Source organism: Schistocerca piceifrons, chromosome 2 (assembly GCF_021461385.2).
Source record: "Schistocerca piceifrons isolate TAMUIC-IGC-003096 chromosome 2, iqSchPice1.1, whole genome shotgun sequence".
NCBI lineage: Eukaryota > Metazoa > Arthropoda > Insecta > Orthoptera > Acrididae > Schistocerca > Schistocerca piceifrons.
In genome coordinates this window covers 873,624,094-873,638,811 of record NC_060139.1, presented here as the reverse complement: position 1 = coordinate 873,638,811, position 14,718 = coordinate 873,624,094, and the positions used below count along the sequence as shown (strand labels likewise).

At 41.6% G+C, this 14,718-nt stretch overlaps 1 pseudogene; it reads right to left on the bottom strand.

Moving 5' to 3' along the window:
- Nucleotides 1–733: 733 nt before the first annotated feature.
- Nucleotides 734–851, bottom strand: LOC124778086 (annotated as a pseudogene).
- Between the last annotated feature and the right edge of the window lie 13,867 nt (nt 852–14,718).

The following is a 14,718-nucleotide window of genomic DNA, read 5'->3' as shown; positions in this document are numbered from 1 at the left end:
AGATAAACACCGTCCCAGTGCTAATATCCAGGACATGAAGGACCTGTACTGCGGTTGTGTGCTAGCTTAGCTCAACGGCTTCATGACACCTTTCCCAATCGAACCAGAGCATGCATCCGTGCCAGACGAGGTGAAATCTCATATCATAAGCTGGCTGCCAAGTTGTTAGTAATTCGAACCGATGTTTTAATCACTGAAATAACATCACAGTCTAAAACCGTACACTTTCATTTCGTTTCTTCTTCCCTTTCTGGGTGCTTCACTTCTTTGGCATGCAATGTAGATTAGAGAAACAGAACCTTGAACTGTCTCTACACGCCGAGAAATGTTTCACAAAAATCAATGCACACAGTAGCAATGATAAAGCAGACAAGCGCTCTGAGATACAGAGGTCTGAAACAAAATAAAGCTGACGTACAGTGCAAAGTTGTGTGCTAATTACGGGCCTCTGCAGAAGTTTATCAACGGGTGAGGGGATGACATTGTCATTTTTTATATAATGAGTTGGCCAGTTTCGACACGTGTCATGCCACTCACTCCGTCTTCAGGCCACGAGTGGCCTACTGGGAACATCCGACCGCCGTGTCATCCTCAGTGGAGGATGCGGATAGGAGGGGCGCAGGGTCAGCACACCGCTCTCCCGGTCGTTATGATGGTATTCTTGACAGAAGCCGCTACTGTTCGGTCGAGTAGCTCATCAGTTGGCATCACGAGGCTGAGTGCACCCGAAAAATGGCAACAGCGCATGGCGGCCTGGATGGTAACCCATCCAAGTGCCGGCCACGCCCGACAGCGCTTAACTTCGGTGATCTCACGGGAACCAGTGTATCCACTGCGGCAAGGCCGTTGCCCCGTGTCATGCCACAGGACCTAAATTTTATAGATGACACGAAAAACTTGTTACATCTGAGAAAACTTATGGTCATCCAGCACTTCTAGAAGTGTTTGAGAATTCTGTAATGAATGAAAACTCTGGACTAAAGCTCCCGGTAAGGGGGAAGAAGGATAGGGGGGCACATGTGCCCCCTCCTGCCTCTCACCCTCTTGCGGACAGTTTTGCTGCAAATCTGTGTGCTAGTCAAATTTATATAATTACTGATGTACAGTACTGTACACACTGCGTGGCAAAAAAATAAAGCACCCAAAATATGGGGAGTAAAAGAAACTACACTTGACGGATTCGCAGGGTCTGTTATGTTGTTTCAGTGATCGCAATAGCGATTCAAATTTACAAAGAACTCGTCACTATGAGCCCACTTATCAGTATGGCATTCATCTTCCTGTGGTCTGGATTCGTGCACTGATTCGGTTGGGAATGTTGTCATATACTCGTAAGCCGTTGTGTCCTCTCCTCAGGCAAGCTCTCCCACAACTGTTGTAACTGTTCATTGGTATCTTGGATTCAGGTTCTGTGACGGAGTTTACGTCCGAGCTGGTCCCACACACATTCTATCGGGGACAGACTGGAGATCTTGCTGGCCGCTCGAGTGCCCCAGCATCACGCAGACAATTCATGACCTGTGCCATGTCTGGTCGAGTATTGTCCTGTTGAAAAAGGGCACCATGATACTATCGCGTGCGAGCTAACACATGAGGGCGGAGGATGTCAGTGACGTACCGTTGCACCGTCAGAGTTGTCTGAATCATAACCAGTCGTGACCTGAAGTCATACCCGATCGCCTCTCACATTATGACACCAGGAGAAACGCCTGTGTGCGTCTCAAGGACACTGCAAGAAAGGAACCTCTTCCCAGACTCCTGTCTTACTCGCCGCTGATAGTCATCCGGGGTAATGCAGAACCGCGATTCATCGTTGAACACAATAGGACGCCATTCATTAGCAATCTATGCTTCCCAATACGACAACATTCCAAACGCAGCCATTTGTGTTGTCGGTAATTCCCTAGTCCGGTTACTGCTAGTCTCTGAATAATGGTTCTGGATGACACAGAATGGTGCAGGCAATCCGCTACTTGTTCTCGGATGGCAGGCACACGTGTGAAGCGGTTACGCTGTCCTCGGTGCACTATTCGGCGATTATCACTTGTGGGGAATGCAGTCCAACATCCTGCCACTCCAACATGCGAATGCTACACAAAGTGGATACTCCCTTTAGGCCCTACTCCACTGCATTGTGAAAGAGTTGTTTTGGAAACAATCCCCAAGACTGTGGCTCAGACGTTTCTCAGGAATATCCTTCCTTCGAAGACCGCTGCTCCAGGAAGATATGAAGGAGAACTTCCGTCTAGTTTGGAAGGCACGAGAGAGGTTTTGGCAGAACTAAAGCTGTGAGGGGGAGTTCAGAGTAATGCCTGCATAGCTGAAACGGTAAGAGCTTTGCCACGAAATGAACTTATCCCAATTCGAGTCCCATTCTGGCGCACAGTTTTAATGTGCCAGGAAATTTCACTGCTTATACATGCCACGTCGTAGAGAGTTGTCGCAAATGCGATCAACGGAGCATTAAAATGACAATGCAGTTATGTAGATGGAAGGATATTCTAACATTTCTGGTTCTTGGAGCCAGAAGCTTTGTTCCCATGTATCACAGCAGACGAGCGGTATGTGAAGGGATGACCCTCTGGCCTGCAGTCCAAATCTGTTATTTTCGTGTATTAGTTATTACTAAACTAATATTCAGATTTTGTTCGTAATAATACTGAAGAATCTCTTAATACTGCGTCATCATTACGTAATTCATAAATCATCTTATTATCACCTTTAGAAAAGATTCGAGTGACTAGAAAGAGTCGAATCACTTCGTGTGTCATCGAATTCGTGCCGAATGTAGTAGTAGCGAAGCGGTTCGCACCAGACACTTCAGTTTGTTAATGAAGGGGCAAGACACTTAGGTTGGACGGATTGCACTGCATGCCTAAAATAGCAATTCTGCGAGACATGCAGATTATAATTGAGTCTAGGAATGTGTAATTTGGTTTGTGAAATGTTAACAATGTCTGCTACTTAGATCAAAAACGAGAAAGAATTATATAGTATTTTGACCGATAAGAATTATTACTAACTTGGCGCGTCATTGCTGCAGGCGTGTGCAACATACCACCACATCACTTACAGTCCGGAATTTTATGTGAAGAAATTTGCATCATACAAAATTTCTGGCATATCTTTAAATTACAGGTCTTACTTCAGTAAGGAAAAGCGTTAGCTAGCTTCTTTGTAGTTCGTTAAGACCGAACAGAAAAAGTGGAGGAGTTAAGGTCCACGCTGGACTGATGACCCAATTTGAAAATGCTAGATTGGTGGACTTTTAGGAATTCTGTTGTAGATTTTAAAGCGAAAAGACAGAACTACGCCGCTGACATGTCCTGCTGCTGCAGTTGAAATGGAGATAGTTGCTTGACATTCGTGGTAACATAGGGTGGGGATCCACAGGCCCATTCGCAATGATGACAGACCTATTACCTCTTATTCAACTGGATTTATAGTATTAGGAGGATCGCAGTAACATACAGATACAACCGCCTCGACGGGACTCGGACATGCGACTTATTGATAGCTGTCAACCTGTCTTAACATGCGTTCACAGTGTCACCGAAAACAGTCGCCAGAGGTCGTCCGCTAACATCGGCCGAAAGCTTGGTCACGGTGCGTCGAATTGCCTCTGTCAGTTTTTGACGGGATCAAGGTTAGGATTCTATTCTAACGTAAATCTGTCTCGAAAAGTACGTCGTGAGTACTGTACACTCTTTCCTACAGTATTGGAATAACCTGACAGGCTTTAAGACTGTGTGAGATGAAGATAGAAACGGGGAAATGATTTGTAGTGACGCTGGAAAGTAAAATTACAAACAGCCTGCACAACTTCAAATAAACTGAGCAGAACAGACAGATGTTAATTAACTTTCAGTGACTGTTCCTCAGCCATGTGTGAAAGACAAACATAAATTTTAGAGTAAGATATTCCGAACATCTAGTGAAAAAACACACGCCACATTTGCAAACCGTATCATATAACAGACTCACCACCCTACTGGCATAAAAATGCCAGTAAGCAGTAATAAAAATTCGTATACAGCTAATGCCCACCTCTCGCAATGCAAAAAAAGATCCAATACAGAAGCTTTAAGTTTGAAAATCGACATAACACGACATGTCTCACTTGAACAGATAATTTTTTTGAGGTTACAATCTAAGCTTAAAATTTCCGATCCACGTATCATTTTTCCTGTTTCAGACGACATGATGCGTTAAGTATAGACATGTGGTTGAAATGACAGCTACGAAACTTGTGGTTTCCTATAAAATAGCTATTTCAGAGCATTGATTTAGAGATATATCTTTGTTGTTATCTTTCTCATCCTCAAGATGCCATAAACCTTGCGTCTAACTTCGAAAAGTTGCTCAAAATGTGCGTCCCACGTGGTTTCCTTCTGTACCGTTGGCGGTAGTAGGGAGCCGATTACTCCGCGCAGTCGCGGAATGACGTGGCTCGGCTGCGATTACCCGCGCCACGCCCACGGGCGGCTCCGCCCCACCAGCAGCGCGTGTTCACGCTGTGACGGAAACGGCCGCAGCAGCTTTCTGATTGGCTGTCCCCCCCCCCCCCCCCCTTCCTCGAGCAACGAGATATCGCGCGATATCGACTTGTCGCTACTGAAAGCGGTGGAGCATGCCGCGGGGATAAATGATTACATCGCTGACGTAAATGTGTTTAAGTAGTATAGACTCGTCTTGCGTTCCTAAATGATAACTGCTTTTAAACGCTAACTAATTGATGCATATAAGGTACGTCAACACGGAGAACAGAAATTGCATATGCTGGCAATATAATACCGGTAATGCAGGTGTAGGTTTCATAATGAATTAAAAAATAGGAGTGCGGGTAAGCTACTACAAACAGCATAGTGAACGCATTATTGTGGCCAAGATAGACACGACGTCCATACCTACTACAGTAGTACAGGTTTCTATGCCATCTAGCTCCAGATGATGAAGCATTTATGAAATGTATGATGAGATAAAAGAAATTATTCAGGTAGTGAAGGGAGACGAAAATTTAATAGTCATGGGTGACTGGAATTCGTCAATAGGAAAAGGGAGAGAAGGAAACATAGTTGGTGAATATGGCTTGGGGCTAAGCACTGAAAGAGGAAGCCGTCTGGTAGAATTTTGCACAGAGCATAACTTAATCATTGGTTCAAGACTCATGAAAGAAGGTTGTTTACATGGAAGAACCCTGGAGATCGTAGAAGGTTTCAGATAGGTTATATAATGGTAAGACAGAGGTTTAGGAACCAGGTTTTAAATTGTAAGACATTTCCAGGGGCAGATGTGGACTCTGACCACAATCTATTGGTTATGAACTGTAGATTAAAACTGAAGAAATGCAAAAAGGTGGGAATTTAAGGAGATGGGACCTGGATAAACTGAAAAAACCAGAGATTGTACAGTGTTTCAGGGAGAGCATAAGGGAACAATTGACAGGAATGGGGGAAAGAAATACAGTAGAAGAAGAATGGGTAGATTTGAGGGATGAAGTAGTGAAGGCAGCAGAGGATCAAGTAGGTAAAAATACGAAGGCCAGTAGAAATCCTTGGGTAACAGAAGAAATATTGAATTAAATTGATGAAAGGAGAAAATATAAAAATGCAGTAAATGAAGCAGGCAAAAAGGAATACAAACGTCTCAAAAATGAGATCGAGAGGAAGTGCAAAATGGCTAAGCAGGGATGGCTAGAGGACAAATGTAAGGATGTAGAGGCTTATCTCACTAGGAGCAAGACAGATACTGCCTACAGGAAAATTAAAGAGATCTTTGGAGAAAAGAGAGCCACTTGTATGAATATCAAGAGCTCAGATGGAAACCCTGTTCTAAGCAAAGAAGGGAAAGCAGAAAGGTGGAAGGAGTATATAGAGGGTCTGTACAAGAGCGATGTACTTGAGAACAATATTATGGAAATGGAAAAGGATGTAGATGAAGATGAAATGGGAGATACGATACTGTGTGAACAGTTTGACAGAGCACTGAAAGACCTGAGTCGAAACAAGGCGTCGGGAGTAGACAACATTCCATTAGAACTACTGGCGGCCTTGGGAGAGCCAGTCCTGACAAAACTCTACCATCTGGTGAGCAAGATGTATGAAACAGGCGAAATACCCTCAGACTTCAAGAAGAATATAATAATTCCAATCCCCAAGAAAGCAGGTGTTGACAGATGTGAAAATTACCGAACTATCAGTTTAATAAGTCACAGCTGCAAAATACTAACACGAATTCTTTACAGACGAATAGAAAAACTAGTAGAAGCCAACCTCGGGGAAGATCAGTTTGGATTCCGTAGAAACACTGGAACACGTGAGGCAATACTGACCTGACGACTTATCTTAGAAGAAAGATTAAGGAAAGGCAAACCTACGTTTCTAGCATTTGTAGACTTAGAGAAAGCTTGTGACAATGTTGACTGGAACACTCTCTTTCAAATTGTAAAGGTGGCAGGGGTAAAATACAGGGAGCGAAAGGCTATTTGCAATTTGTACAGAAACCAGATGGCAGTTATAGGAGTCGAGGGACATCAAAGGGAAGCAGTGGCTGCGAAGGGAGTGAGACAGGGTTGCAGCCTCTCCCCGATGTTATTCCATCAGTATATTGAGCAAGAAGTGAAGGAAACAAAAGAAAAATTCGGAGTAGGTATTAAAATCCATGGAGAAGGAATAAAAACTTTGAGGTTCGCCGATGACATTGTAGTTCTATCAGAGACAGCAAATGACTTGGAAGAGCAGTTGAACGGAATGGACAGTGTCTTGAAAGGAGGATATAAGATGAACATCAACAAAAGCAAAACGAGGATAATGGAATGTAGTCGAATCAAGTCGGGTGATGCTGAGGGAATTAGATTAGGAAATGAGACACTTAAAGTAGTAAAGGAGTTTTGCTATTTGGGGAGCAAAATAACTGATGATGGTCGAAGTAGAGAGGATATAAAATGTAGACTGGCAATGGCAAGGAAAGCGTTTCTGAAGAAGAGAAATTTGTAAACATCGAGTATAGATTTAAGTGTCAAAAAGTCGTTTCTGAAAGTATTTGCATGGAGTGTAGCCATGTATGGAAGTGAAACATGGACGGTAAATAGTTTGGACAAGAAGAGAATAGAAGCTTTTGAAATGTCGTGCATCAGAAGAATGCTGAAGATTAGATGGGTAGATCACATAACTAATGAAGAGGTACTGAATAGAACTGGGGAGAAGAGGAGTTTGTGGCACAACTTGGCAAAAAGAAGGGACCGGCTAGTAGGACGTGTTCTGAGGCATCAAGGGATCACAAATTTAGCATTTGAGGGCAGCGTGGAGGTTTAAAAATCGTTGAGGGAGACCAAGATATGAATACGCTAAACAGATTCAGAAGGATGTAGGTTGCAGTAAGTACTGGGAGATTAAGAAGCTTGCACAGAATAGGGCAGCATGGAGAGGTGCATCAAACCAGTCTCAGGACTGAAGATCACAACAACAACGACAATATAACCCGTCAGCGCAACATGTCGGCAACATCGGTTACTACTATTACACGGCAATATTTGTGCCAATACATTTCCGTGACGGAAGTGTTATTGCCACAACGTTGGCAAACGCGAACTAGTGGAAGTGAGTGTGATTCTCCTTACACATCACGTATCAAATGAAGTTAGAATGAGCAAGAGAGTTCGGGCTTTGTGGATACGTTCTTTTTCGAGAATTTTACCAAAATGTCGAAACACGATTTCGAATATACCGCACAAGCAACTGATCTGAGAACTGGTACAACCAGTACAAGTACGAGAGAATGATTACCAGTAGCCGGCCGGAGTGGCCGATCGGTTCTAGGCGCTTCAGTCTGGAACCGCGCGACCGCTATGGTCGCAGGTTCGAATCCTGCCTCGGGCATGGATGTGTGTGATGTCCTTAGGGTAGTTAAGCTTAAGTAGTTCTATGTCTAGGGAACTGATGACCTCAGATGTTAAGTCCCATAGTGCTTAGAGTCATTTGAACCATTTGATTATCAATAGCAATCCAATTTGCGATCACTCTTTCGGCTTTTAGCTTCACAAAAACACAAAATATGACAAATATAAAAGAGTCTCCAAATTTCATTCATAGAGTTTATGGTAACCTAAAAGAGTCAATAGATTTAAACATCTTGGTTAGGTAAAACAGGTGTAATGGGGAACCTAATAAACGCAGAGCAAGGAAAATAGAAATGAACTTTCAGTTAACTATAGATATATATATACAATAAAAACCTAATTCCTCTCAAGACCATAACTAGTGACCTCGTTGATGACGGGACGTTAAACCCTAAGCTTCCTTCCTTTTTCCTCTCAAGCCAAAGTTGCAGCAATGTGTTACAGTAATAAAACCAGGATGTTTAAACGTAACCGAGTGCATGCAAAGCGGAGCTCCACGTTCTGGCCCTGGTTGATCAGTCGGGACCGACCGACCACCGTGTCGTCCATGGCATCATCGGATACGATGTGGAGGGCCGTGGAGTCACACTGGAGATCCGGGAACGGAGCGAGTACGAGTGTATGTTCGGGTTGCCTGTCTCACAGATCAAGGCGTCGGTGTTACATCAGTGCTAAAGCGCTTCCTTCCTTCACGCTGTAGTTCCACGAATGTGGCGGGTCTTACGAGAGGAGGCCATGACGTTGAAATCAAGGATATACTTCAAACTTGTACATTTGTAGAAGTCCATTAGGACAACATAATGTGCAAGTAGTAAGGGGTACTATTTAGGTGATCTCGAGAAAATCGCAAGAAAACTGTTACGCTTCAGTGACGCACCGATGGGCTGCAACGAGATGGCAGAGGTCGAGTGGTAACGTTCAAGTTCTGTAATTGGTGGATCACTGGATCGAGACTCGCTCATTTTTTTAGATTTGTATTTTTCTCTGCATCAGTCATATTATTTCATACACATTGCATTTGAAAGGTAATATGATGAAGGGACACGTGTATTTCCATGAACTTTTATTGAATTTCCAATATTATTTGGTTGTTTGCTAATTTTTACTATCACAACAAAATATATATTTATAGCTATCGGTAAGTAAACGACCAAACGCGTAAAATTTTCTGGAAACTGCGTGCCTGTCACGATTTCCGAAATCCTTTATACCTGCAATCGGATAAGTTACCGAGAACTGATTTGCACCTGGACGCTTCAATCTGCAGACACAGGTTTCAAAGACGAGGGACAGGCTGGGAAAGCCCAAGTCAAACACATATAAATACAATGAGATACAATATGCCAGAATATGAGGGCAATGTACAATTAATCACCGGATGTGCCATCGATGTTACAGGTTGCAGGATGATATTTTCCATCCAGCACGGAAAATATAAATTAAAACGCTATCTACTACATCGAGCATGAATGCAGTTTTCCCGCATGCACATGGACTAGTGAGTGTTTATTAGGAATAACAAAACTCGTTGTCATTTTGAGAAATTTCTCTTTCTTCTGACAGTTTGGATGGAAACCATGCATAACGCAAGAGTTTCGTAAATATCGGTGCTTTAATAGCGTCTTCACGAGAAGCTGTTTCTCGTTCGTTGTCAGATACGAAAAACTTAGAAGGTGCCTGATAAAGTTTATCACTTGCCTAAAAAAATAAAAGTCGCACACTATTTTCTGTAATAATAAAAATTAGTAATCAGCGAAATAACTTCGTAAATTCAATAAAAGCACATGCAAATACACGTATCTTTTCATCGTATGACCTTTGAGATGTAATACGTACGATATTACGTTACTAGTCCTGAAAAAATAAAATGTAAATTGAAAAAAAGAGAAAGAAAATGAGTTGGACTCATCCAGGGACCCACTGATTATGGAGCTTGAACGCTAACCAGATGACCATCGGCGACAGTAGTACAGCATGGCTACTTCAAAACCTGCCGCACGGTCAGGGGTGCCTTGTCATGGTCCATGCGGCTCTCCCCGTCGGAGGTTCGAGTCCTCCCTCGGGCATGGGTGTGCGTGTTGTCCATAGCGTAAATTAGTTTAAATTAGGTTAAGTAGTGTATAGGCTTAGGGGCCGATGACCTAAGTACTTTGGTCCCATAAGACCTTACCACAAATTTCAAAAAAACTTCAAAACCTACAGACAACACACATACTATCTACTTCTCACTCTCTGACTGTTTGCCAAAGCCAATTTTTGTACGTGACTACGTCAAAATATTGGTAAGGCACGCAGTTCAATAATTCCCCAGATTCCCCAACTCAGCGTTGCAGCACTCCGCTACATCAATGACGCTTAAGACTGCTCTTGCGATTTTCTCGAAATACATTAAGTAGTGCGTCTTATTACTTCTACAATATGTTGTCCTAATGGACAATTAAAAGTGTTCAAAGTTTGAAATAAATCCTTGATCCGAGCGTCGTCGCCTCCCCTTGTGAGAACTGTGGTGCTGCTGGACCGCGCGGTTTAGAACGCCTTGTCATGGCCCGCGCGGCTCATCCCGTTGGAGGTTCAAGTCTTCCCTCGGGCATGGGTGTGTGTGTTTTCCTTAGCCTAAGTTAGTTTAAATTTGATAAAGTGGTGCGTAAGCTTAGGGACTGATGACCTCGCCAGTTTGGTCCCACAAGATCTTACCATAAATTAAAAAAAAAAAAACAAAAAAAAAAAACAACAACAACAACCTGTGATGCTGGAGTCGCTTCATATTTGTCGATTCGTTATCTGTTACTGAAGCGTGCAGGGGTGTGACGTTAGTCGTGATTTATTGTTATGGAAGATGTATACGTATTGTTGCTGTAAAGTAGCCAGCGCCGGCTTTAGGGTGGGGCGACTCGGGCGGTCGCCCAGGGCGCCGGGGCCCAAGGGGCGCCACGTACTAAACGCATGTAAAAAAAAAAAAAAATTACAATTTACAATCACCCATTTCGCGAAACTAAAATATTATTCAGTCTCATTCAACATACGTCGCTAATCTCACGAATGCGCGATGAATTCGGGGTAGCAGAAGAGAAATCATGCTGAATGCAATCTTCGTATTGTCTGCAACCATCCATGTTTGACGCGGGCTAGCACGGGCTCTACCAAAGCGCCTCTCTTATTTGTTTCAAGAACTGCAACAAGGAAGAGCCCATGCAGCCGCACCATCTCTCGTTTACAACAGAAACTACCGGTCGCTCCAAATAAAAGAAAATACAGACTGTGAAATATACATTACATTATGATTTAATTAATACGAATGTATTTATATCGAATATTTGTGACTTAATGACTCATGTACATTAATTAATGGATCATGCAATGCGTGCACTGCATTCACAGAGAATTCTCCCCTAACTTACTGAAATAATACAGCGCCACACAATGTTTGTTAGACTGCATATGTTGGCAGCGCTACGATTTGCACCCGCATGTCAGTAATTGTCAGTAAGAGTCGGAGGCAGCGGTCATGTTTTCGTGGCTGAATAATTGTGAGTGAAACGAGTGTCGTGACTGTGTCAACATTTTAATTTTCTGGTAGGTGCGGAAAACATTTTTATCTTTCAGTTCAGGTTTTTTTCTAGTTACGTCTACTGGTAGGTGAATTTCTTTATTTGTTATAGATCGAATATTGTGGTCGCGAAATAGAGCAGTGTCCAAGCAATAATTTGTCAAATTATTAAATCATGCCAGAAGGAAGGAAATGATTAAAAAAAAGCTTTCTGGTTCAGAAAATCGGAAAAGAAAAGCTGAAAAAGAAAAAGTTCTTGAAGAAACTAAAAAGCACATGAATATTTATAAGTACCTTAAAGGAAATTCTAAGGCAAATACTTCAGATATTGAATCAAAAGTCCATGTATCAGCAAATATTTCTTCAGACTGTGAACAATTATACACAAAAAATATACAATCGCCTATTGAAGGTGATCAAATTGACCAGCGCAGTACATCTTTGCATGAATCCTCTGATATTTCTCCAAGTCAAAATCAACACATGACATCTGTGGTCGATGAAAGTATCAACGTTCTTGCAATAAAAGAATACAATGTTTCTGATGTAGGTACGTGGCCAAAAGTACTTAATGCTAGAGATATAGATCGCATTATAATATGTGGACCCTCACAAGTATGTCTAAATAACTTTCGAAAAGATGAAAATGGGCGTCATTTCTCTTCAACTCATTACACATCAAACGAAGAAACTATCAGACGACGGTGGCTAGTTTATTCTGTATCAAACGACAGTGTCTTTTGCTTTTGTTGTCGACTGTTTGATTTAAGGTCAACTACTAATTTGACTACCACTGTGGGTTTCAGAAATTGGAAACATTTAAGTGAAGCTCTGAAACTGCATGAAAATAGTCCTAACCACAAAAAAGCATTTACTCAATGGACTGAAGCTGAAATCAGGTTTAAAGCTGGATTAACTATTGACAAGGAAGAACAAAAGCTAATTTCTAAAGAAAGTTTACGATGGAGCAATGTGCTTCAAAGATTGATGCACATTACTTTGTATTTGGCTGAAAATAATATGGCATTCAGAGGGTTATCAGATAAATTATTTACCCCAAATAATGGAAAATTCTTAAGTCTTGTACAGTTATTGGCAAAGTTTGATCCAATCATGGAAGAGCACGTCAGACTGGCATTGAATGGTGATTTGGCTGACCATTATTGCGGCAAAAATATATAAAATGAATTAATAGAACTCATGGCATCACACGTTATGTCTACAATCGTATCCCGCATAAAGGGTTCAAAGTATTATGCAATCATAGCTGACTGTACTCCAGATATAAGCCACAAAGAACAACTTTCGTTAACTTTAAGATGCGCCGACGTAACAGAGGATGGCTTGAGTGTAAAAGAACATTTCATCTCATTTCTGCAAATAGATGATACAACCGGTGAAGGCCTCACAGAAAGCATTTTAAAAACATTGAGTGATCTTGACCTTAACATTATTGACTGCAGAGGACAGGGCTACGATAACGGCGCGAACATGAAGGGGAAAAATAAAGGCGTCCAGAACAGAATTAAGAAGTTAAATCCACTAGCTTTTTTTGTGCCATGTGGATGCCATAGTTATAATTTGGTATTGTGTGATGCGGCAAAATCATCAGTAAAATCCGTGACACTGTTCGGAATGTTACAAAAAATGTTTAATTTATTTGCTGGATCGGTAAATAGATGGAAAATTTTGACCGACCATTTGAAGATATACACCCTGAAAAATGTAAGTGACACACGCTGGGAAGCTCGAATTGATAGCGTCAAAGCGGTTCGTTATCAATTATGCGAAATGCATGACGCTTTGGTTTCCTTGGCCGATGCTACTGAACAAAGCGATGCTGCGGTGTCACACGAAGCGACAACACTAGGAGGACAATTAAAAGACTTCAGCTTCATTGTTTCTCTCGTGATATGGTATGATGTTCTGTTTCAAATTAACGTTGTGAGTAAAGCAAGTCAGTCACCCACAATCAACTTTGTCGAGTTTATGGGAATCCTTGATAAATGTTGCTCTTATTTGGAAACATATAGACAAACAGGATTCGAACAAGCTATTGTAACAGCAACTGAACTGGCTTCGGATCTTGATACGCAGCCATTATTTAAACCACAAATGAGATTAAGACGTATTAAACGCAGACCGGGTGAAGAGGCTGTTGATGATCAAATAACTGACCCAAAAAAGAAGTTTAAAGTAGAGTTTTTCAATGCACTGTTGGACACCGTGCACATATCCATGAAAGAAAGATTTGAACAGATGCAAGAATTTTCTGCGACGTGGAGTTTCTTGTTTGACATTAAAAAAATCAAAATAAAGAAGAACTAATACAATGCTGTTCTAAATTACAAGAAAAGTTAACTGTCAACATGAAGTCAGATATTGATGGAAATTTGCTGTGCGACGAAATTTTAGGGCTGCAACACTATCTCGAAGACAGCCAGGCAACGCCTATTGAAGCCTTAAACTTCAGAAAAAAGCATAATCTTCAAGAGTTATATCCCAACATCTGGATAACGTTACGTATTTTGCTAACAATACCAGTGACTGTCGCAAGCGGCGAACGCAGTTTTTCCAAACTGAAGTTGATAAAAACGTACTTGCGGTCTACAATGTCTCAAACAAGACTAACCAGTTTGGCCTCACTGTCCATTGAAAATGAAGTTGCAGAAAACCTGGACTTTGCTAATCTGATCAGAGACTTTGCCGACAGAAAAGCGAGAAAAGTAAAATTTTAGTCGTTTATAATTGTTTTTCATTAGGCGTAATATGTTTTGTGTTCAGATGACTGACAGAAAATATAGGTTTATGGCTTACAGTTATGTTAAATTCAGTAAAAATATGGTACCCAATTCAAAATTAGTGGTTTTTCGTTATACATATTACCTCCTATATATAAAAATCAATTGTTGTGTGTTAGTCTCACCAAAACAAAGAAATGGCTTGACCAATTTGAATAATTTTTGTTTTGTTTTGTTCGCTTTAGTACAGGGGTGCTTCAGAAAAGAAAAGAAATATTTGGGATATACGAGCCTGTTTCAACCACATTTTACGCATCTTTTCTTTGTTTGGAACACGCAAAAACAATTTTCTGGAGTTGTTGTATTTGTATAGTGCAGTACTACGCAATATTTTTAGACAATTTCCCAAAACGTGAATGCCCAAACAATATATCACTGCTATACTGACTGTTACGGCAGCGACAGCAGCATGCTGGACTGACGTCACAGGCTACACAAGACTCACATGGAGCATCTTAGCGGGCTTTCAGATT